Genomic DNA, 26,506 nt, shown 5'->3' with positions numbered 1-26,506 from the left:
TGCCAAATTTTAGAAATTTCATTTTTTTACGTATTACTATAGTATGGGCAGTCTCCTTCAAAATACTTATTGCTGTTTAAAATAAAATTGAAAATCAGCAGAGAAATATCAAAAATAAGAAGTGACGTTAGCGCCATTTTGCATAGCACACTACAAAAAATGTCACGATTACTTCAAGTAAAAATAGTGACGATGGCGAACGGTGTAAGCAGCACATTGACCCAGAGATCAAAAAGTTATTTGAGCGCAAGTTTTATTGAATCTGTTTGCGCGCGTAATTACTTTAGTTCAACACCTTGATTAAATTGCAAAATAAAATGTGAGTGGAATCGATATTGATACGTGCGTACTGCATGCCAGTGTATTTCGAACTGATTACCTACTAATTCTCTACATATAATTGCTCTTAACGGATTAAGTTGGCTCTCAATTTATCACAACATGGGAGATTTGTTATCTTCTGGATTAAATTAAAGATTAAAGAATTATGAATAATTCCTATACTATTCGATATTTTTGCTCAAACATAAGTCGGCCGCCTTGGAATCTTATAGATTACAAATTTAAAGGTCTCCCACTCAACTATTTTAATTGCGTTAGCTAGAGGTAATTTGGTTAAGTGGACTGTATTTCTTGTTGTAAATTGTTGATCGGTGATGTTCTCCCTTCATGTGCCTTCCAGTATACTAATGTTGCGATGCCGGTGTGTTCGCATTATCAACTGCAGAATTCTCAATCCCTCTTGATGATGGTTTTCGTTCTCTGGAGAGGAAGCCCCATGGCCTCCACAAACGACCCTCGGCGTTGTTAATCCGTGTCGGGTTTGCTGGACGTGCTGGACGTGCTGACGTGTTGCTGAGTGTGATGCGTGTGATATGCTTCTTTCGGTTCAGTTGATGAAGGCGTGTAACATTGCTTCAAAAGAAGTGTCGTAAGTCGATGTGCAGTGCGGAAGCATTAGTTGTATACGAAGCTCCCAAGCCGAGATGAGATATGACTAAGACAAAACATTACATTAACTATTTGAATTATTAAAATACACTTAACTTAACTGGACTGCGGAGGCTTATATGCCTCCGCCGTTGGAGAAGCCGCTGTCTCCTCTTTAGATGAAAAATTGTCAAGAATCGGCAGCACGCAAATTTTGGAAATTGCTCTAATATAACTACCGTCCTTTGTTTTTGCCTTGACAACTCGTACGTTTCCATCAGGTCCCTTTCGAATTTCTGTTACTCTTGCTAACAACCATTTCAACGGTGGAAGATTTTCCTCCTTGAGAACAACCATAGTGCCCTCTTGAATATTATCTCTTCGACGAGTCCATTTCGTCCGATTATGCAGATTCGATAAGTATTGTGTTGACCACCTTTTCCATATCACCTGCATGAAAGCTTGTGATCTCTGCCAAACTGACAATCTTTTTTGAGGAATCTCTGCTAAATCGGGTTCAGGAATTGAAGTTAGCGGTCGTTGAATCAAAAAATGCCCTGATGTCAACGTTTCATAGTCATCTGCATCGTTGCTGATAGGAGTGAGCGGTCGAGAGTTCAAAATTGCCTCAATTTGAACTAAGACCGTTTGCATTTGATCATATACGAGAACATGCAATCCAATGGTTCGTTAAAATAAGGTCTTGAACGATTTCACTGCAGATTCCCACAGTCCTCCAAAATTTGGTGAACGCGCCGGAATGAATTGAAATTCTATAGCGTCATCTGCTGATTCTTTTTCTTTTGAAATTTTTGGTTGCAGAATAACGTACGGAGTTCGTCCAACTCTCGTTTCGCCTCAACAAAATTCTTTGCGTTGTCGCACATGATTAAATTTGGCCCACCGCGCCGAGACAAAAACCGTCTTAAGAATGACACAAATGCCTGGGTTGTTAGATCAGCCACTATCTCCTAATGGATTGCCTTAGTGACTAAACAAATGAAAACAGCGACGAAGCATTTTACTGGCTGACAGCGGCGATACGGGTAGGTTATTAAGAATGGACCACAATAATCAATCCCAACTCTTCTGAATGCCGTACATGGAGTTACTCTTTCAGAAGGAAGATCGGCCATAATTTAATCTAGTGCCTTGGGTTTTGCACGAAAGCAAAAAAACGCACTCGTGAATTACCTTCCGTACAAGGCTTCTGATGTGAATTGGCCAGAATCGCTCACGCGTCATTGAGATCAATAGTTGTTGCCCGGCATGAAACAGCTTTCGATGATAATGTACCTCAATGATTTTTGTCAACGGATGTTGTGGATCTAAAATATAAGGATGCTTACGACTCTCAGAAATACAAGCATTTCGTAAACGTCCTCCAACACAGAGGACGCCTTCTATAATGATCGGGTTGAGGGATTGAATTCTTGATGAATCCTGAACACAGCCCCGTATTGTCAAGTCAGCAAGTTCCTGGGGAAAACTTTCTTGTTGAGCAAGCTTCACTAAAGTTACAAGAGCTTCATTGAGGTCGGTAGTTGTCAATAATCCGAGTCATCTACACTTGCGGTTTGTCTTTCGAGCGTTGAATTGAAAGCGTTTCACTATCGCTGCGAGCCGTATCAGTTCCGTGAACGACGATCTTAATCCGAAAAATTCACTGGGAGGAGTGCCCTGAAGTGTTACCGTAACGCAGCTCTCTTCCAACTCTGTTACATCAAGTTCCGAATCAATAGTTGCTTGTGTTCTGGACCACTGAGCTTCATCCAATAAAAGCCATTGGGGTCCGCTGAACCACATTGTTTGATACTTGAGTTGTGCAGGAGTCATGTCACGAGAGATTACATCTGCCGGATTTTCAACACCTGCAACATGTTTCCAAACACCATGTCTCGTGATATGCTGAATTTCATATACTCTGTTTGCCACAAACTGCTTCCACCTGGATGGCAACGAGGACAGCCAACATTTGACGATCATTGAATCAGTCCAAAGGAACAGCTTCCCGGGAATCCGTAAACCCTGCATAACCTTTTCGTACAAGTGAGCGAGTAGCAAAGCGGATGATAATTCCAGTCCTGGAATGGTTTGACGTTTCTTTTTCTTTTTTGGATTGTCGAGAGGAGCGACCCGTTATTTAGAGGTCACCAATCGCACTACAATCGCCCCACTCTTTGTTACTGTTCTCAGGTAAATACATGCACCATAAGCCTTTTCAGAAGCGTCACAAAACCCGTGAAATTCCACGTAGTCGGTTTCTTCGCCAACACCGATCCATCGAGGCACTAATATATCGTCTAATGCTGCCAAATTGCGTCGATATTCTAGCCAATATTCTTGCATTTCATGAGAAATTGGATCGTCCCATGAGCACTGAAGTTTCCATAAATTTTGGATGAATAGTTTCGCTTGAATGACAACCGGGCCAACGATACCCAATGGATCAAATATTCGAGAAGCGTCGGAAAGAATTATTCTTTTAGTGATGGGAGTGTCGTTTTCCCATGTTGGTGTGCTAAATCGAAAACTGTCGGTATTTGGTTCCCAAACTAGTCCTAGAGTTTTAATGGTCGCACTGGACGAATCTAACTCCAACATGGTTCGTTCATCTCTAAGGTGTTCTGGCACATTCTGCATCAACTCTTCACTGTTTGAGTTCCATTTTCGAAGTAAAAATCCAGCTGACTGTAGAAGATCAATCAACTCCTCTATCAACAGTTCTCCTTCTTCCACAGTATTGACTTCTGACAGCATATCATCCACATAGAAGTCTTCTTTAAGTACTTTAGCAGCAGCAGTATGTGTTTTGGTTCGTTCTTTAGCTAACTGCAGGCATTTCGTGGCGAGATATGGTGCAGAAGCAGTGCCATATGTAACAGTGGTAAGTTTAAAAGTTCGGTTGGTCAGCTGCACAAACGCGTACCATGCGATACATCTTAGCGATATCTGCTACAATTGCTAGGCGATGCGTATGAAAACGTAGAGAAATGCTGAGAAGTCTTCTTGGACAACAGGCCCAACCATCAATCCATCGTTTAAAGAAATACCCGTAGTAGTGCGACAGGAAGCATCAAAGACCACTCGAAGTTTTGTGGTAGTACTTTCAGGCTTCAAAACAGCATGATGGGGAAGGTAGTATGTTTTGGGCTTCATTTCATCCTCTTCTTCTATGGTTATCTCCTTCATACGACCAAGATCTATATATTCATTGATAAATTCAGAATACATTTTTTTAACACCGGATTGGTTGCAAAACGCCGCTCGAGTTCCATGAAACGTTTCAAAGCGGTTGACCGCGATTCACCGAGCCTGCTTAGGATAATTTCCTTCTTCGGTAAAGTCACAATGTATCTTCCTTGTGCGTCTCTCACTGTAGTTTTTTCGAACTGAATTTTTATTTTAATACGGCTTTTTCCCGTTAACACGCAAGTTCATTAAGCAGACAGTATGTGAGTAGAGAAAGAACGAGAAATAAGCGAACTGGAAATATGATGCAGATTTGGAAAAATATACCGCATCCCGTCGTGCATCATATTTCCAGTTCGCTTATTTTTCGTTCTTTCTCTACTCACATACTGTCTGCTCACTGTAGTTTGTTCGAAAAATTCTTCGCATTCCGACTCTTCGACCGATTGTAGACTGCTGCTTCGACATGTTTCTAACTCCCAAAATCGGGTAAGTTGCTCTTCGATGTGCGTTGCTGTACATGTGTGTGCAAGAGAATAAGATTGACAGATAGTATCATTAGGGACTCGACCTGACACTATCCACCCCAACAAAGGTTTCTGCAGAGTAGGGCCTGCAGCTGTGGCTTTTTGACAATCTCTATCTAGCAAATCCATATAATATTCAGCTCCGATGATCAAATCAACTGGGCATGATTTATTGAAAGCGGGATCAGCCAGAGAATCGTGATCTGGAAGATTCAATTCGCAGATATTACAATAAGCCGTCGGTAGCGGAACGGTAAGTTTCGGTAACACGTAAAATTGCATCTCTTCCATGAATTGTAGCATTACGAAAATCAAGTAAATTTAAAACGGTTGACCCCTTGAATATGGACGATCAACCGAAAGCTCACAGCAAAGATATCCTCTACATTGGCCGCAAGAGTTTGAGGAGAAGTAGCATTAGACACTCAAGATCCCGGGGAGCCCGAGTATTGTGTGGGAAGCTCACTTGCCGAAACCACCGACGGGTCGTAGCGGAGGGTGACGTTGCCCATGGGATGAGCTAACTTCTCTCGTAAAGTTAGATCTGTAAATCGTTTGTTCCTGAGTTCAAAGGAGTCGGTTCGGCTGAGTCCGAACAGCGAACGCCGGAAATCGAGGGCCGAGGATTTTACAATGCCAGTTTGTCTGAGGGATTTCTAACTGTTACTCTGCCACTTTGTTCTAAACCGTGGAAGAGCCCGCAGTGGTTTTAGTTATCTTGTGCGCGCCGCGATTATACTGTAAAAGATATCCACCATGTGGTGAAATTGTTAGCCGATAAAGTTTGAAATAGTTTTCTTTTAGAGTGAAGATAGCTGGCTCGCTAGAAAAAAACCTATTGGGAAGAGAGTCGTGAATAGAAAAGGCGATTATAAGGTAGAGTGCCTCATATCTAGGCAAGTGCGGGAGTGAATCCCAACATTGCATGTTGGCTGTTCTTTCGTTCCCGCGCAGGTGATACCGCAGCAACTGCCGAAACACCGCAACTCTAGCCGCCACCTACGCCAGAAACCGTGTCAATTCCACACTGTCTAGGAGCAGATTCCCGGCAACAGCCAACCTGCCAGAGGGACGTCATCACGTCAAGCCGGAAGAGCGTCGTCACGGCAAGCCACGCTGCAGTCGGACATCCGCTGCAACAATTCAACAAGCAACTACCGCCGCGGGACACCGAGCGAATCACGCAGATATCAGGAGCAGTAAGAGGTCACACGTAAATCCATGTTAGTCAGTGAGTACACCCTCATTTATCTTTGACATGCGCATGATCAAATCGTCCGGTACACGTGCACCGGCTATAATGAACCATTGGTTCAGAGGTTAGGCCGTCTAGCCCACTTCGGGAAAGTGTCAACCCCCAAAATACGAACCGACACGAAGATCGTGGGATTGAAATCCCTCTACCGATAATATTTTTTTTGTGGCCGTGAATAACCGCTCGCCTCCACAAACCGAAGGTAAACCCTAGGTCAGCGATGCAATCGCTGCAGAATTAGAATCGTTTCACCGACTGACGCACTCAACCCATTACCGATCATGTCGGCAGAGCCATACCCGCTATAAGCGATCCGTAACAAGAAGTCGGCGATAGCTGAGAGCGTTCGCGCGCTGATGAAGAAGTTAAAGTTAAGCAAGTAACTGCGCTAGGGCACGTGGGTTCGAATCCCGTCGCTGCAGACTAATGTTTTTTTTTTCTGCTAGCAATAAAGGAAACACGTGTAATGAATAGAAGCTAAATGAATATGAATGAATAGAAGCTAAATTAAATTCTCTAGTTAAGAAACTTTTTCGGATTTTATTTTTGGTTTAACAAGAATCGCCGTTTAGGTCGCTATCGTTTTCCATTTCTTTTTTGTAGTTGCAAGTAGGGCTGGCTTGTACTCTGCAGCCTCCTCTGATGTTATCTAAAGCGTTCATAGATGAAGTGGACCGAGAACAGTCCCCGTGATGATAATCGGCAAATCCGATTGAATAGAGTTTTTGGTATGGTTAATTTTCTTGGTCGCGTGAGGACTTGCTGACGTGGATTCTGACTCAGACGAGCCGTTCTCGAACCGAAACTCAGAAGCAAACAGTACCCGCCCGTAAGAGGGGTCTCATCAGCTGGGCAACAGAGAAAGGCGAATGGCCTCCTTCGGGAGTGGCGCTTAAGCCATCCGCTAAATTTTGACGTCGTGTTCGGGTGCGTCTGGTCAGGGTTACAATTGGCGCCCATCTTGGGGCCACAAACATAATTTATTGTTTCATGAATTGAAGACATATTCCTAGATTTCTATCATTATCAGAAGTGAATATACCTAAAGTTATATTGTAGTTGTAAATATTTTCCACCGTAAACACTGGAACGATTTTTGCGAGTGTTGATTGCCTGCCCTCATTATAAGTAGAACCAATTCTCAACCCAAGTTTATTTAAGTCAATTGGTTATTTTTCTTAACTATTACGCGAAAATGGAGAGGTTTCCTTACGCTGAGCATTTAAACTCTGAAGAGGTTGATTATGAAATAGACATACGGGGATACTTGAATGGATCAGTTAGTGAGCTTGACCTTGCCGGCAAACAAAGGCTATTAAGAACATTATTTAAGGCAGACCTGAAAGAAAGGAAAAATCATCCTTCACCGTATACAATTTCGGAAGAATTCTCTCACATTTCTAGGTGGATAGCAGACTTATCAAGGTCGCTAAACCGAATAGGTGTGGAACCGAGATTTGAATCGCGGATGATACACTACTGGTACCGAGCAAAAGGGTGCCAAACACACACCGAAGATCAGAAGAAAATGAAGAGAGAGTTAGTTCGTCGAATAGAAGATTGCATGAGGGAAAACAAGATTTGCCTACCGTCAACCATGATAAAGGAACGCATCAACGAAATGTTAAACGGCACAGAAGGAGTAGCAGGAAATAGCACGCGACGACGATTGTCATGTGGACTCAATGAACACTCAGCAGGAGACTGGGGCAACTACAAACCGGACCGAGGTACCAACGAGTACCCCTCAATCGAAGGAGGGATCGAATATGGAGACGAAGATTAACCATCTGGAAAGAATGATGACTAGTTTATTGCTGATGGTTACCGAAAGTAGCGCAAGGAACGATCGAAGAGAGGGAGAATCACAATGCGGAAATGCAACCACTAGCGAGGAAAATCAGTCATACTCAAGTACTGAAAGGCACAGCAGAAGAGATCGTAGGCGGACCCGCCCCGTGGAGAGGGGCGAATATAGCGAAAGTGATACTGATGATCCCGGAGCGAACAGTGATGTTTCCTATAGTCCCAGTGAGGGGAATGCCGGGGTAAGGCAGCATACGCGCCATACGGAGCGGCATAGAGATCGACATTACCGGGTGGAGAAGTGGAAATTAAAATTTACAGGAGAGCAAAAATCAACAAGCGTGGAGAATTTCCTTTATAAAGAAAACACAATCGCCCAACGAGAGGGAGTGACCGGAAAACAGCTACTGAGAGATGTACATCTACTGCTAGATGAGCCAGCATCTGACTGGTTCTTCACTCTTGTGGACGAATTTGACACCTGGACTGACTTCGAGAGATTAATCAAATATCGGTTCGGAAATCCCAATCAGGATCAAGGGATTCGCCAACCTCGTCCACCTACCAGTAACCGACAGGAAAACTAATAGCGGGATGGAAAAACGGGAAGATAACCGTCCCAAATACTAAATTAATACCCAAAATAATAAAACAAAGCAGCGAATTTGACCCCTTACTAAAAGTACACCAAATAAGAATCAGCATGGGAAAATGTCCACTCATCAGAGTAAAAGTGTTTGACACAGAGATAGAAGCCCTATTAGACTCCGGGGCAGGGGTTAGTGTGGTGAACTCGACGGACCTCGCACAGCAGTATGGATTTCAGATCCTCCCGGCAGCTGTTCATGTAAGTACTGCGGATGGAACCAAATATAAATGCTTGGGATATCTGAATCTTCCATTACTAGGTACTAGGTTAGTGCCCACCATTATTGTACCACAACTGTCCCGGCCGTTAATTCTCGGTACCGACTTTTGGGAGCAGTTTGGAATCGCGCCGATCATCGATACAGGCAACGGGCCGGAGAAAATCGAGACAACGAGGGCCAATGTGAACGCTATTCTCTGTCTCAACGTTAAACCGACCGGGGAGTCATCGAAAGTAGACGAAAAGGAGACCGATGACACACTCAATGTCCCTACAATTGATGTGCCTACAGATCCAATCCCGGAAGACGTAGAAACAGAGCACGCCCTAACGGAAAGCCAACGCAAAGAATCACAACAATTAAGGAAATGGAGTTCACCCGCCCAGGCAAGCTAGGCCGAACAAATTTGATAGAACATGAGATAATACTGAAGGGTGACGCTAAACCTAGGAACCAACCCGTTTACAAGTGCTCACCCTACATCCAGCAGGAGATCGATGCCGAAATAGAACGATTCAAAACTTTGGACGCCATAGAGGAATGCTACAGTGAGTGGACGAACCCGTCAGCTCCGGTAAGAAAAGCGAATGGAAATATTCGAGTGTGTTTGGACTCCAGACGAATCAATGCCATGACCGTAAAGGATGCGTATCCCATGCAAAACATACAGGATATATTTTACCGCTTGGGCCACGCTAAGTACTATTCAATAATAGACTTGAAGGACGCATACTTCCAAATACCGCTAAAGGAAGAAAGCAAGAACTATACAGCTTTTCGCACATCAAGAGGACTATTCCGATGCAAGGTATGTCCCTTCGGACTAACAAATGCCAAATGTTCACTATGTGTCGCCTCATGAACAAAGTGATTGGGTTCAATCTTCAGCCATTTGTGTTCGTGTATCTCGACGATATAGTGATTGCAACGGAGACATTTGAAGAGCATTTACGTCTGCTAAAAATCGTGGCAGAAAGGATAAAAAGGCAGGGTTAACGATCTCTCTGGAAAACTTAGGTTCTGTAGGAAACAGGTTATGTATCTGGGATACTTGTTAACCGATAGAGGAGTCTCCATCGACCAATCTCGAATTCAGCCAATTCTCAATTATGCTCGACCAAAAACAGTTAAGGACATTCGGCGCTTAATGGGGTTGGCTGGATTCTACCAACGATTCATTGCCGACTAAAGCAGAATCACAAGCCCCATTACCGACCTCTTGAAAAAAGGGAAGAAAAAGTTCGTTTGGACCGAAGAGGCTGAATCCTCGTTTACTGAACTGAAATCAGTCTTGACGTCGGCCCCGGTCTTAGCGAACCCGGATTTTATAAAACCATTTGTCATCGAATCGGATGCCTCAGAAAATGCAGTAGGGGCAGCCTTAGTGCAGGAACAGAACGGCGAAACGAGAGTGGTTGGATTTTTTAGCAAAAAACTCAGCAACACGCAACGCAAATATTCAGCGGTGAAAAAGGAATGTTTGGGGGTCTTGTTGGCAGTCGATAACTTCCGACACTACGTGGAAGGGACGAGATTTAAGGTGGTGACGGACGCGAGAAGCCTGCTATGGCTTTTCAAGATTGAAGCCGAATCCGGGAATGCCAAGCTGCTCCGGTGGGCTTTGCGCCTGCAATCTCATGACATTGAATTGGAGTACCGGAAAGGCAAAAATAACATCACTGCTGATTGCCTTTCCCGGTCGATCGAAGTCGTCAAGTTCGTGCAACCGGACCAAAATTATGACGAATTGGCGGGGCGAATACTCACCGACCCGGTGAAATATGCGGACTATCGAGTAATTGATGGGAGAATTTGGAAATATGTTCGAAGCCCTGTTAGACGAACGGACCCACGCTTTACGTGGAAACAATTTCCCGAACCAGGTGAAAGAGATAAACTGATTCGAAAAATACACGACAAAGCCCACTTTGGGTTCGAGAAAACTTTGGCCGCTATTAAAGAAAAGCACATCTGGTCAAAGATGAACGAGCAAATAAGGAAATACTGCCGTGAATGTTACCGCTGCCAAATCAGCAAAGCCGGGAATAAAAACGTCACCCCTCCGATGGGATCCCAAAAACCAGTTGTATACCCGTGGCAGTTTGTGACGCTGGATTTCATTGGACCGCTACCAGCATCAGGTCAGAACCGGTGCACCTGTCTACTTGTTGCAACGGACGTGTTCAGCAAATTCGTTCTCGTGCAGCCGCTTCGAGAAGGGAAGGCTGGACCCCCGTGTGAGTTTGTAGAGAACATGATTTTTCAGTTGTTTGGGGTACCGGAGATAATCTTGACAGACAATGGCACGCAATTCGTCTCCAAAAGCTTCAAAGATTTGTTGCAAGCCTACCACGTTAACCACTGGTTAACCCCAGCGTACCACCCACAGGTTAACAATACCGAACGCGTTAACCGGGTAATAACCACCATTATTAGAGCGACGCTGAGGAAAAATCACAAACATTGGGCGGATGACATACAAACGGTAGCAAACGCCATTCGCACCGCAGTTTACGAATCGACAAAATATACCCCGTACTTCGTACTGTTTGGCAGAAATCAGGTGTCTAATGGAAGAGAGTACGCAAGCATTCGGGATAATCCCACCCCCCTAGCAGAAACGCAGAACGAGATTGAAAGCAAGAGAACGGAACTATACGAAGAGGTGAGAAAAAACCTGCAGAAGGCATATCAACGTCACGAGAAAAGTTACAACTTACGCTCCAATTCCAGCTGTCCGCGATATGTCGCGGGAGAAACCGTGTTAAAAAAATGTTTCGATCTCTCAGATAAAGCAAAGGGATTCTGTAAGAAACTTGCGCCTAAGTTTGAGCCCTGCGTGGTGAGAAAGGTGCTCGGTTCTCACACATACGAGCTAGAAAACACATCCGGTAAAAGAAGAGGAGTATTTTTCGCCGATCAACTAAAAAAGTTTTACCCAGCACCACACCTAGGCGCTAATGTGGATAGACGTTCATATATGTAACAAACAAACAGTAATTAGTGAAAAAAAAACCTTCGAGGATAAAAAGGAAAATTTGTTATAAAGATAACCAGTACCATCGACCAAAGACAGTTTCGATTGGAATTTTCGAACAGAATAGCGGACCACGAAGAATCGAGATAGTACAGCGGTTCGGTTGGCCGGAACGAAACCGGGCGATGACCTGTCCAAAGTAGTAATGTAATATTATAAAGCATAAAGCGAGCCTATCGGTGAGTTCCACGGCTTGCGAATTTGCGAAGAGAGAGGAGCGGGCTGCTATTTGAATACGGGAACTTCCATTGAAACTTGCTGAGGTTGATGACTGCTAGGACGAGTAAGAAAGAGGCAATATTAAACAAATGCATTAATCACGAGCCTTTTAGACAAGGCAAGTTTGAAATCAAAGTTAGGAAGTAAATAGGATAAGTCAATTTGGTTAAAAAAAATCTGTGGAAAAGTAAAGAGATTTGTAAAATTGTATCAAACAGGTGTCGGTTCAAACGTTGACGAGATTGCCATACACTCCCTCCCGCGTTTTTTTTTCTGGTAGCCCGGTAGGACCAACTAGACGGAATCTAGCTCAAATCAAGCTGCTCGCACCTTGCTATAGATCATTTGTGATAATTGGACAAGCTGTTAGTGAACGGAGTGCAAGTCGACTCTGAGGAGAATGAGTAAACACCAATGGAATCAATTGAAGTAATTTTCTCGGAAGGATGCAAGTATATTCCAACTTTGAAAGTTTGGAGGGGAAAAACTGTCTAGATAACATTTCATGGAACTTGAGAAAATTCAGGGTGATGAAATTGTTCGGACAAATGTTTTTTTTTTGGTGAATTTTGGAAAGCCTTATATTCTTAGATTCTTATCTAGGGTGAGGATCTTGATAAAGTTCGCTAGTTTTATTTCACAAAAAGTGAAGGAAATAATTTGACGGAAACGATAGTGCCTCTATCAGTTATTATACTGAGGTATGGGCCTACAATTCGTATTTTTGGAGATAGAGAAAATTTATTTTAAGATGATAGAACCAGGTGTGAGGAAATAGTTGGATGATTTACGAAAATAAGGTGTGTGAGGAAACTGCCAGTTATCTAAAGGCTGTCTGCTTGTGATGGTCAAGTGAGCTATTGAAAGAATGGTTTTAGATTTGAGGGGTAGAACATGGTCATCTTCAGTGGCATTTTCCTTCCTTTTTGCTGGAAACCGGAGTTTAACAACGATGATGGTTAGTTACAGATGTAGTTCTGCAAGAAGAGGATGAGTTAGTCTTACGATGACCTCATATGACCACAACAAAGGAAAAAAAACACGGAGCTGTTCAATGTTAGCTTCGAAAATTTGATTGGTGTACCTTTTCTAACCACCAATCAAATTTTCGAAAACCCACAAGGGAATGATGTAGCATTACGAAAATCAAGTAAATTTAAAACGGTTGACCCCTTGAATATGGACGATCAACCGAAAGCTCGCAGCAAAGATATCCTCTCCATTGGCCGCAAGAGTTTGAGGAGAAGTAGCGTTAGACACTCAAGATCCCGGGGAGCCCGAGTATTGTGTGGGTAGCTCACTTGCCGAAACCACCGACGGGTCGTAGCGGAGGGTGACGTTGCCCATGAGATGAGATAAATCGTTTGTTTCTGAGTTCAAAGGAGTCGGTTCGGCTGAGTCCGAACAGCGAACGCCGGAAATCGAGGGCCGAGGATTTTACAATGCCAGTTTGTCTGAGGGATTTCTAACTGTTACTCTGCCACTTTGTTCTAGACCGTGGAAGAGTCCGCAGTGGTTTTAGTTATCTTGTGCGCGCTGCGATTCTACTGTAGAAAGGTATCCACCATGTGGTGAAATTGTTAGCCGATAAAGTTTGAAATAGTTTTCTTTTAGAGTGAAGATAGCTGGATCGCTAGAAAAAAACCTATTGGGAAGAGAGTCGTGAATAGAAAAGGCGATTATAAGGTAGAGTGCCTCATATCTAGGCAAGTGCGGGAGTTAATCCCAACATTGCATGTTGGCTGTTCATTCGTTCCCCCGCAGGTGATACCGCAGCAACAGCCGAAACACCGCAACTCTAGCCGCCACCTACGCCAGAAACCGTGTCAATTCCACACTGTCTAGGAGCAGAGATTCCCGGCAACAGCCAACCTGCCAGAGGGACGTCATCACGTCAAGCCAGAAGAGCGTCGTCACGCCAAGCCACGCTGCAGTCGGACATCCGCTGCAACAATTCAACAAGCAACTACCGCCGCGGGACACCGAGCGAATCACGCAGATATCAGGAGCAGTAAGAGGTCACACGTAAATCCATGTTAGTCAGTGAGTACACCCTCATTTTTCTTTGACATGCGCATGATCAAATCGTCCGGTACACGTGCACCGGCTATAATGAACCATTGGTTCAGAGGTTAGGCCGACTAGCCCACTTCGGGAAAGTGTCAACCCCCAAAGTACGAACCGACACGAAGATTGTGGGATCGAAATCCCTCTACCGATAATATTTTTTTTGTGGCCGTGAATAACCGCTCGCCTCCACAAACCGAAGGTAAACCCTAGGTCAGCGATGCAATCGCTGCAGAATTAGAATCGTTTTACCGACTCACGCACTCAACCCATTACCGATCATGTCGGCAGAGCCATACCCGCTATAAGCGATCCGTAACAAGAAGTCGGCGATAGCCGAGAGCGTTCGCGCGCTGATGAAGAAGTTAAAGTTAAGCAAGTAACCGCGCTAGGGCGCGTGGGTTCGAATCCCGTCGTTGCAGACTAATGTATTTTTTTTCTGCTAGCAATAAAGGAAACACGTGTAATGAATAGAAGCTAAATGAATATGAATGAATAGAAGCTAAATTATATTCTCTAGTTAAGAAACTTTTTCGGATTTTATTTTTGGTTTAACAAGAATCGCCGTTTAGGTCGCTATCGTTTTCCATTTCTTTTTTGTAGTTGCTTGTACTCTGCAGCCTCCTCTGATGGTATCTAAAGCGTTCATAGATAAAGTGAACCGAGAACAGTCCCCGTGATGATAATCGGCAAATCCGATTGAATAGAGTTTTTGGTATGGTTAATTTTCTTGGTCGCGTGAGGACTTGCTGACGTGGATTCTGACTCAGACGAGCCGTTCTCGAACCGAAACTCAGAAGCAAATAGTACCCGCCCGTAAGAGGGTTCTCATCAACTGGGCAACAGAGAAAGGCGAATGGCCTACTTCGGGAGTGGCGCTTAAGCCATCCGCTAAATTTTGACGTCGGTTTCGGGTGCGTCTGGTCAGGGTTACAGAATGATGAAATCGCATTGGATCTCGCACGTACTTCAGTACAAACAATTTTAGTCGAGATAGATCGTGATGACCCAATGCCTTGAACAGATAAGTACGAGGGAGTTACGTGTAACTGGAGCCTTTTAAAAAGATCCTTGGACATCAAGCAATGTTGAGAGCACGAATCCAACAGTGCTCGCGCCAAAACCGGTTTTCCAAACCGATCCTTGATCGTTACAAGCGCCGTTGAAATTAAAATGTTTTGTGTTGGTGTAATGGGAAGTGCGACATAGTTTTGGCTCGTGGAAGGCATGTCAATGTCAGGCGTATTGTCGGAGTGTTGCGAGTTGGCAGTATTTTCAGAATGTGCTTGTTGGCTCGGATTGTTTTGTCTGGATTGTGAGTGTGTAGGCTGCGGTTCTGATATGAGAGGTATTGTTTTCAAGGACGGAACGGAAGATCTGGGATACCCATGTAACATTGAATGATGTGTCAGTTGACAATAACGACATGCTCCTCTTTCACAAGCCCGCGAATAATGACCAGATCGAAGACAGTTTCTACATAATTTATTTTTGATTACACTTTCCATTCGTTCTGAGAGTCATTCGTTGGAACATGGACACTGGAACGCCGAAGGCCATGAGTCACTACAAAATGCACATTTGTTCATCGATGCCATGGTAGCGTGACAAACTGTTGATCTTGACAATCGCTGCCCTGATTTGCTTGATGATGCTACTAGTTCCACTGACCGAAGTACATCGCAATGGCACCAAAGAAACGCCATTATTGCTGAATAGCTTGGAACATTCTTCGAATTGTGGTGAGTCTCCCACTGACGGAGTGTAGCATTATCTAATTTGGAGCAAACCATGTACGCAAGGATAGTGCTCCAACTCGACGTTTCTTGACCAATCTTTTCCAACATTTGCAAATTTTTCTCGAAGTCGGTTAAAAGATGGTTGAGTTGTTCGTAACTCTCTTTTTTCAAACCCTCCACAGAAAACAGTGCATCTAGGTATGCCTTAACAATTAGGTTTTTTGTTTTCAAACCGATTTTGCAATGCCGTCCATGCTATACTGTAATTAGCTGCTGACAATCCTATTGAGCTTATCTCCTGAAGCGCATCGCCAACTAAAGCTGATCGTAAATACGTTAAGCGGTCCATGTCTGATAGCTGCGGATTATTATGAATGAGGCTCTGAAAGGAGTCACGAAAGGGTACCCATTCAAATATCTTCCCATTGAACAAAGGAAGTCGGTTTTTAGGTAGCTTAACCTTGGAGAATTGTGGGTCTGTGCCATCTGATGGTGCAATAGAAGAATGTGATGATGTACGTAATAGTGTAGGCAATCTATTCGGTAGCAGAGTCAGTAATTCAGCCTTTATATCGTAAAATTTATCTTCTAAATCCTGCATAGCGCGATCATTTTCATCGTCAAGATGTGTTAATGCTTCTTGCTTCACTTCTCTTTCGGAATTAGAATGCTTTTGTACTTCTGCATCTTCCAACAGTAATTCAATTTGGCCACGAACAGTGAAAAATTCCTTGAAGGTGTCCTCCAGCCCCTTCAGTCGCAAACTGATTTTTCCTTCATCCTTTTCAGCGTCATACCTCTGAATGAATAACCTCGCCCCTTCTAGCGATTTCAACAGCTGATGCTCTCGTTTTTGTAATCTTCTGAGTTCTGCTGGCATTTGGAATCACTGTATATACTCTGTATAATATTCACTGTAGATGCAATGTCTAGGATTGATACACTGCCTCTTATATGACAACGACCGATCGATTCGACGTTCCGCCCCGCTACCTCGAAAACAGATTTAACTTAAGAGTGAAATGCAGCAAAAATGACAACTTGATAGTGACGGACAATCAAACAAATCCAGCAGAATTGAGACCAACCGTAAACTTTGAGATATACTGCCAGAAAATAAAACAATACTCGCATGCAGTTCTTATTCATTATCCGCCAATAACACATAAACTATGCGCAACATGCACCGCGCATTATATCATGCAATTTACTTTCCCAAAAAACCGGCGTCTATTGTTTCCTCTCCACAATGGCGTTCGCTGGATTCTATTATGGCGATGATCGGCTTGGTAAAGCACAGCGTTCCTTTCTATTCTCGCTGACAACTTATAGATTTCGGTTTACGGGAACTGTCCGGACATCAGTGTCGAAAAACTATCCACTTCGAGATCCGGCTCGAAGGACCAATGTTTGCGCGCTTAATTACTTTAGTTCAACACCTTGATTAAATTGCAAAATAAAATGTGAGTGGAATCGATATTGATACGTGCGTACTGCATGCCAGTGTATTTCGAACTGATTACCTACTAATTCTCTACATATAATTGCTCTTAACGGATGAAGTTGGCTCTCAATTTATCACAACATGGGAGATTTGTTATCTTTCGGATTAAATTAGAGATGTTCATAATTCCTATACTATTCGATATTTTTGCTCAAAAAGAATCCTTTAAATTAAAATGTGAGTGGAATCGATATTGATACGTGCGTACTGCATGCCAGTGTATTTCGAACTGATTACCTACTAATTCTCTACATATAATTGCTCTTAACGGATGAAGTTGGCTCTCAATTTATCACAACATGGGAGATTTGTTATCTTCTGGATTAAATTAGAGATGTTCATAATTCCTATACTATTCGATATTTTTGCTCAAACAGAATCCTTTAAATTAAAATAACAATAGTCGTTTTGTTGTTATTTACAGCGCTGATACGCTGTCTTTTACAGATCCTAAAATCGATGCATCGATACAGTGGCAGGGATCATCTCTAGGATCATCTTGTTAATAAATTAGAATCTAGAATAAAAATGAAAAATCTAAAATAAAAAGAAGTCTCTTAAATTTGTTGTGAATTTATATAATTATCCAACTGATCTTATACCTAAGCCTATCAAAAAAGATGAATATAACAACAGAAAATAAAGTGATTTGCTGTTGATTTCATCGTTATGTGCATTATTGTATTTCGAAAGATTTTCATTCAACTCTGAAATGTTAAGCAAGTAGTGGGAATTCAACAGCAAATAACTTTACTTCGACGTGAATTTTATTTGCAGTGCACAATGGTTCAGAAACCAAATTTAGGGGGAAATTTGGGTCTTGAGCTCTATAGCAATGTTTTAGAGAAAACTTTTCTTCTACAAAGTTGTTACATATGATAAAGCGCTTATTAAAAAATTATCAAAAATTAGGGTGACCAGAATTTTCGATATCTAACTTTCTGATCTATGTTAATAGAAGAAAAACTTATTTTAAAATGTTATAGCTCCAATAATTCTAAGTAACTTTGTAAAAAGTTTTTCTCTATCTTAGAAAACAACCGATTTATATTGAAAAAACACATTTTGCGCTCTAACTTCTTTATTTCGAGTCACCTTAAAACTGTCATTAAACGACTTTTAGAGCTTTTTAAGGAAAACAATTTGCAATTCTGATATTGTAAATATCTCAACTCTACTGAAAGTAATTAATGTTTTTCATCAAAAAACATGCGTGTTACTGCCGCGATAAAATTAAATCCCATAACCCGCGCGAGCAGCGCCAATAAACTCAAAACGTAAATAAACAAGACGAGATAAATAAACGTAAATAAACAAGAAGATCAAATTTCAATCGAATGCTCCCGCAGGTAGCATGTAGTAGCCATGCACTCACAGGTAGAACGATTGGCAACAAAATAGTAATTACGTAGGGTCAGCGTTTTGAGGCAGGTGGCTCGCGCTGCCGTACTTTAAAGACTGTATTATACATTGATTTGTAAATATTGAATTGTAAGCGCAATTTAGTATATAAGGAAATTTTGATTGAATAAAATCGAAGTTTATGGTTAGTCTGAATTTGGTCGTTTCATTGGACGGACCGAACCTTCCTATATTAGTAAGTGATTACTCTTTGATTTCTCTTCAAGAAGCATAGACCTCCACATTAGCGAGGACACTAGCTAGAAGACTTAATCAGGCCAGAGTGATCCTTACTGGTATACAGAAAATCCTTTAGAACGTAACCTATTTCCCCCTTCCAGACGCATAGGCCTTCGCTGTAGTAAGGCAACTAGCAGGAAACGGGAAAGGCCAGGTAGTCGTTGCTAACAGGAGTCTTGGTCCGCCTTGACTATCGGTAGCGTGTCGGACACTCGAAATAAAAACTAACATTAACAAAATGGTTAAGTTCGTGGATAACCCGAATGGGCACTGTCGGATGTGCATCGAATCCTACGAGAAAGGTGTACTTGTGGAATGCTGCGAATGTGACCGTTGGTTCCACTTGGCATGCGTGGGACTGAAGGACCCGCCGAGAAGTGAGGACTACTGGACATGCCAAAAATGCTACGAGATTGCAGAAAATCAGCAAAAGATGGAAGACAAAATTTAAGAAATTGGAAGCCCAAGCCAAAGGCAAACGAACACCATCGTCGGAAAGAACGACAACAACCGAAGAAATATTGCGTATTCATCAGAAAACTATGGAGGCTCTCGTTAAGCAGCTCCAAGTTAAACCCGAACCAACTCCAGATATCAGTCTGGCCCAACCCTATCAAAACGAAGATTGGACAATCTACCTGAAAAGGCAAGCTCTGGCTGACTTGCCTAGGTTTGATGGCGCGCCAAAAGATTGGCCAAAATTTAAGAAAACATACGAAGAAACCACAAAAGCAGGAGCTTTTACTAATCTTGAAAACTTAAACCGGCTGCAGAAGGTTCTGCGTGGAAATGCCGCAAAAACTGTGAGTCAACTGCTGATCGACCCGGAGAATGTCAAGAAAATAATCGAAAGACTAGAAGAAACATACGGTCGACCAGAGGCGATTTATAACGAACTTCTCCACGAACTAATAAAAATTCGTAAGGAGAATAAAAGTGCATTATTAGAAATAGCAGATGCACTGGATAATCTCGTGAGTACAATAAATGTAATCAATTGTGCTCAATATCTGAACGACCCTCGTTTGGTCGATACTATAGTAAAGAAATTGCCCTATAATATTCAAATAAAGTGGGCTGAAGAATTGAGCAAAGAAAACATTCATTGCCCAGATTAAAAATACTGAATGAATGGATAAAACCACTCGCCAAAATTCAGAGGATGGTTAACCCTTCGATCGAGAGCTCTGAAAGGAAGTCAAGAGTAAACATTCACCAAGATAACCGGAAAAAGTTCTACAACAAATGTCCATTTTGCGAAAAGGACCACAAAGTCTATGAATGTGAGACATTCAAAAAAATGAACACGGAAGCAAGGAGAAAAATTGTTACACTAAAACGACTTTGCTTTGGGTGTCTAGGAGCAAACCATCTAATAAAAGATTGCGAACGTGCTAGAACATGTGACATCGATAAATGCCAGGAAAAACATAGTAGACGGCTACATCCGAGAAATAAGAAAAACGTAGACAAGGCCAACAAAATGATGACGACGCCGAAAGAAGAAATCGTAGAAAAGCTTGAAACCACAGAAAACGCTTCATCTTCTAACTCTGGAACTACAAATCACCATCAAACATTCAGAAATAATATTTATTTCCAAATTATTCCCATAACACTTAGAAACAAGGGAAAGGAAGTAAATACGTTTGCTTTCTTAGACGCCGGCTCATCACTAACTTTAATCGAGGAACAAGTTGCTGATGAACTCGACCTAGAGGGACGCTCGAATCCTCTCAAACTCACCTGGACGCAAAACGTCACCAAGCAATCAAACAGCAGGCAGGTACAAGTTACACTCGTCGGACCTTCAAAGAAACCATTTAACCTGAAGGGCGTAAGAACAATTGACAACCTCCAGCTACCAATTCAATCTCTAGACATGGATGCTATGAAAAAACAATACGATCATCTGAAAGACTTACCCATTGAAAGCTATACGGTAGCACGACCATCAATACTAATTGGTCTCGACAACGCGCATCTACTAATGCCTATGGACAGAAGAATGTTAGACGAGAATTCTCATATGGCTATGAGAACCAAACTAGGATGGATTCTCTTTGGTAACCTCAAGTTGAATATCGCACAAGATTATGTCATGGCAATACAGGAAAATGACGAGATGCGAAACATGATGAAGCGGTATCTCAGTACAGAAGATTTTGGAGTCAAAATAGTCGAAGGTCTGCCAAAGGGTAAGGAGGACAAAAGAGTTGAAGAAATAATCAACGACACACTGAAATATCTAGGGAATAGATACGAAATTGGAATGTTGTTCCGACAGGACGATGCCAAATTCCCTTACAGTTACCAAAACGCCTTAAGACGATTAACTCTGTCAGAGTAAATGCTTGCGAAAAATGAGGAGCTCAAGCAATGGGCAATCCTTAACTTTAAAGAATACGTTGCAAAAGGATATGCCAGAAAATTAACACCGGCAGAATTACTTACACCTACAAACAAAGTTTATTATCTACCACACTTTATCGTCATAAATGAAAACAAGAACAAGCCACGATTAGTGTTTGACGCCAAAGCAGAAGTTAAGGGTGTCTCATTAAACTCAACCCTTTTACCGGGGCCGGACGCCACGACATCGATCTTTGGAATATTACTACGTTTTAGAGAAGGAAACATAGCGATAAGCGGTGACATCCAGGAAATGTTTCATCAAGTGAGAATTCGTCCGGAGGATCAGCACGTACTACGCTTCTTATGGAGAGATTGCGATACATCAAAACCACCGGAAGTATACGTCATGATGGTTATGATATTTGGCGCCACCTGTTCACCGGCCTGCGCTCAAATAGTAAAAAACTTTAATGCGAAAAAATTCGAAAAAACTCACCCCGCCGCAGCAACCGCTATTGTAAAACAACACTACGTCGACGATTACCTAGACAGCTTCCACACTCAAGAAGAAGCAGTTCAAACAGTCAACGATGTTATAACAATCCACGAAAAGGGAGGTTTCTTCATAAGAAACTTCATATCAAACAAACGCGAGTTACTTCACTCACTCCCCGAAAACCGGTTATTGGATTCAAACAAGAAAGATATAACTGACAAAGAGTCTCACGTAGAAAGGGTCCTAGGGCTACACTGAAATACACAACACGATTATTTTAGTTACCAACTAAGGTTGGATAAACTAAATGCAGAAGCATTAAAAACGTTAAACACACCGACAAAAAGAGAAGTACTGTCATTCGTGATGAGTATCTATGACCCGCTCGGATTAATATCGCACAAAATTATAGAAGGAAAAATAATCCTCCAAGAATTACATAAGGAATCAATAGAATGGGACGACACAATCACGTCACGCATTCTGCCCCGATGGCGAAATTGGATCAGTACGTTAAAACTGATGGGAAATCTAAAAATCCCAAGAAGTCTCCACATAAAAATTGGAGCACCTCTAGAACTCCACACGTTTGTAGATGCAAGCGAAAATGCGTTTGCCGCAGTAATTTACATAAAATGCGGAAATACCGTTAGCCTTGTGGCAGCTAAATCGAGAGTAGCACCTATTAAAAAACTTTCAATACCACGATTAGAGTTGCAAGCAGCTGTGCTAGGCGCCCGGCTAGCAGAAACAATAGTAAATGAAATACGTCCGACAATTTGAAAAAGAATATATTGGTCTGACTCGCAAACAGTCTTAGCATGGATTCGATCTGATCATCTTAAATATAAGCCTTTCGTGGCTCACCGCATAGGAGAAATTCTAGATACAACAACCGTACAACAGTGGCGTTGGGTCCCATCGCTGCAAAACCCAGCTGACGAAGCAACGAAGGAAGTGAAAAGAAAATCTATTTGGATAAATGGACCTGAATTCCTGCATCTTCAGGAAAACAACTGGCCTACGCAAAAACCAATTGAAGAAACCTCAGAAGAATCTAAGGATATATTAGCACTACATATAACAACAGAAATACAGCAATATGATTTCATGCGAGAAAACCGCTACTCAAATTACTGGAAACTAGTTCATCACCTATGTATACTAAAGAAATTTGTCAATTGGATCGCAGAAAGGAAATATTTCATAAAAGCTATAAACAGAAATGATCGAGACATCGTCGAAAATACGCTTTACAAAAAGGCCCAATGGGAAGCATTTCCTGTCGAAATGATGGACCTAACTAAAAATAAACAATTAACCAAGCAATGTCCTTTATCAAGTCTACGACCAGTCCTGGACGAGAATGGCGTCATGCGTAGCAGAGGACGGTTAGAAAATTTATCCGCATTGAAAAACTCGGCCAGACAGTAATTAATCCTTCCTCAAAAACACCACATTACCAATCTCCTTGTGAGATCATACCATGAAAAATACCTTCACCACGGAGATGAAACAGTAATCGGGGCACTTCAAACCAAATATTGGATTCTTGCGGTACGCGCCGTGCTGAAAAATGTTAAAACACACTGCCAACAATGCATCATCTGGAGAACGAAACCTAATCCACCACTGATGGCGGCGCTACCCGACTTTAGAGCAAAACCATATTTACATGCGTTCACACATACAGGTGTGGATTACTTCGGCCCATTCGAAGTAAGAGTCCATAGATCCATAGAAAAGCGCTGGGGAGTATTGTTCACCTGCTTGTCGAGCCGAGCAGCATACATTGAAATGGCCGAAAAATTAGATACCGACAGTTTCCTAACATGTTTCAAAAACTTTCAAAACAGAAGAGGAAAGGTTTCCCATATGTACAGCGATAACGGCACGAACTTTATAGCTGCCTGGAATGAAATAAAAGAGCTACAAGCATGGGCGAATAAGATAAACACCACGATGGAGAAAGGACAATCGGCAGCACTCGAAATACAGTGGTCATTTAATCCACCCGCAGCACCACATTTCGGCGGTGCATGGGAACGTTTAATAAAAATCATGAAGACTTCCTTGAAAAATATGTTTAAGAGTTGTAAAATGCCTACACCAGAACTACTAAGAGCCGGCTTCATCCAGGCAGAGTTTCTGCTAAATTCCAGACCGCTTACTCATATACCGCTCGAAACGTTCGACGATGAAGTTCTAACACCGTTTCACATGTTGATCGGACGAGCAGGAGAACATGTATCCCCAATTGCACCAACAGTAGATGGATTTAATAAAGAACAATGGAAGCTAACGCAACACTACGGACAACTCTTTTGGGATCGTTGGAAAACAGAATACCTCCCAACATTAATAAAAAGAAACAAATGGACCGAGGAGATCATTCCACTTGAAGAAAACGATATCGTCATCATTACAGACGACAACGTACCAGCTGGAAGATGGTTGAAGGGGCGTATAATAAAAACATACCCCGATAAAGATGGACAAGTCAGAAAGGCTGACATACAAACGGAAAAGGGCATTATAAAAAGAGCAGCGACGAAAATAGCGGTTCTCGACGTTACACTGAAGGAGAAACCAGAAGACGCTCAAAATCTCCCATCAACGAGCATGCCGGAACAACACGTCATGATCATACACAACGACGTTAGCATCAAGGACAACGTAATCAACAACAGCAAAAACAGCAACAACAACTCCAATCAAAACAACGACAAGGTCATCAATACGAAACGTAAACTAGCGGACGAAAATTTCTCTAGCTGGGGAAAAAGAAATAAACTGGATATTGACAAAATTAAGGAACTAAGAGACCAACATCTAAAGAAACATCCACCCCGAACTACACCAAAACGAAGTAAGCGGAGCAAACCATGCAGTTGGGTTAAGGCACTTCTACTCAGCACCACGTTGTTATCAATCATATCTCCAGCAACACCCCTAAGAATTCAGCCGATCAACAAGGACGGTCTCATATTTCACCATGAAGGAACGTGTGTTGTACAAAGGGGACTATGGACCTCAGAAATAGAAACAAACATTAAACCTCTAGAAGATATAAAACACATTAAAGACATGCAAACAAATTTAGGAAATGCATTAAGTAAAATATCAAGAATAATTAAAGACGACATCATTATCGAATCAGCAATAGCAGTAGAGCAACAATGTGTAGTTGCCATCGAAGAAATACAAACAATGTTTCAAGAAAAAATGAAAAGAATGAAACGCAGCAAAGGCATTTTTGGGTTTTTGAAAGATTTAGTATTCGGAGGTGACGATTTAGAAGACCAACTACAAATAATACGTCATGAAGATAACCTAAAGTTACATCACGGAGGTGACGATTTAGAAGACCAACTACAAATAATACGTCATGAAGATAATCTAAAGTTACATCAGTGACGATTTGGAAGACCAACTACAAATAATACGTCATGAAGATAACCTAAAGTTACATCAGTTATCTAATCTAATTAATACATTAGACGAAAAAACAAACACTTTGAAAACACAACTCAGCAAAAAAATTCTTAGTATTCAGGGAGGGTTGGATCATTTAACAAACCAATATAATTCAAAAAGAGCTGATATTGCAGTAAAAAAGTTATTGGAAACCATAGTGCTCGTTCGACAAATTACCGAAAGCACTTTAAATAAGTATAAATTAGTTCAACGAAATCCTATTCCAGAAACAGAGAGGCTAAAAATACTTGTCAAAATAGAAGAGAAAATCCCACATGATTGTATGGTTCCAAAAGAACAATTTGCAAGCCATTATGAAATCACCTTGAAAAAAGATGCACTTCACATAATGATGAAAACAATTATTATAAATAGAGAGAAATTGGAACTATTCAGAATTATTCCAATCCCTATAGTTTACAACAGATCCATCATAACGATAAATAATTCATTTATAGCAATCAATCACCAAGAACAATACTTCTATATTTCTAAAGATGTTACTAAACTTAATGAAAGTTATTATATGACTCATCAAAATACTTTTTTTACGGAACCAGATTGCATTGTAGCTGCCATGCTGCATAAATTACCACGAGAAATGTGTAAAATTAAACAACTTGAAATCGATTACTTTGAAATTATAACATTGTCTGATCCTAATGTAGTATTATATTATGCCCAGAATCCACATTATACATTGTGGTCAAACAACCACAACACCACCACATTACGCAGCAATAATTTATATGGAACCCGAATGCGAAATTTGTTCAAAAAACAGTGTAACATACTCAAGCAATACTAGAGAATCAAAAAGTAGGAAGATTTTTTTCAAAGTTAAAAATGAAATTCCACACGAAATAGATGAAAAACAAACAGCCGCATATACAGACATAACCGATGACATTACAGCCACATCAAGCGGCAAAATCCAACCGATAAGCAATCATCATTTGCTAACTTTAATTATCATTGTTCTAACAACAATACTTTTAGCTATAATTGTTACTGTTCTATATTATATATTGCAACAACAGAAAACCTCATTCTGTGCCGAACACGCATCAGTACTGGACGTGTTTGGTGATCGGTCCGATAGAGTATAAAACAAAAGACGTGTGAACAAGTGTTGGCATTGTTTGCCTGGTCGAGTGAAATAAATCCGGGTTCAAGGTCGTTCCTTTGTGCAACTGTTTCGCATCGTGACTGCCAGCTGGTGCGTAAGCCGATTTGGCTGCTGGCTGGATTGTGCTACAGCAGTGGACGAGACACAAACGAGAAAAAAGAAGAAGCCATCAGTGTCAGCGAGTTGTATCGCTGTGTGGAGTGATCTCACACCTGGCTCGCTGCTGGTGGCTGTTTGGTGCTGCTGTATTGGTGCTGCTGGCT

At 41.8% G+C, this 26,506-nt stretch overlaps 1 protein-coding gene across 3 annotated transcripts in view; it reads left to right on the top strand.

Moving 5' to 3' along the window:
- Positions 1–26,506, top strand: part of LOC129722961 (coiled-coil domain-containing protein AGAP005037-like) — a 1,195,377-nt gene that overhangs the window by 522,008 nt on the left and 646,863 nt on the right. The window lies entirely within an intron of this gene.

Source organism: Wyeomyia smithii, chromosome 2 (assembly GCF_029784165.1).
Source record: "Wyeomyia smithii strain HCP4-BCI-WySm-NY-G18 chromosome 2, ASM2978416v1, whole genome shotgun sequence".
NCBI classification, from domain to species: domain Eukaryota; kingdom Metazoa; phylum Arthropoda; class Insecta; order Diptera; family Culicidae; genus Wyeomyia; species Wyeomyia smithii.
This window is presented reverse-complemented; position numbering and strand designations above follow the sequence as displayed.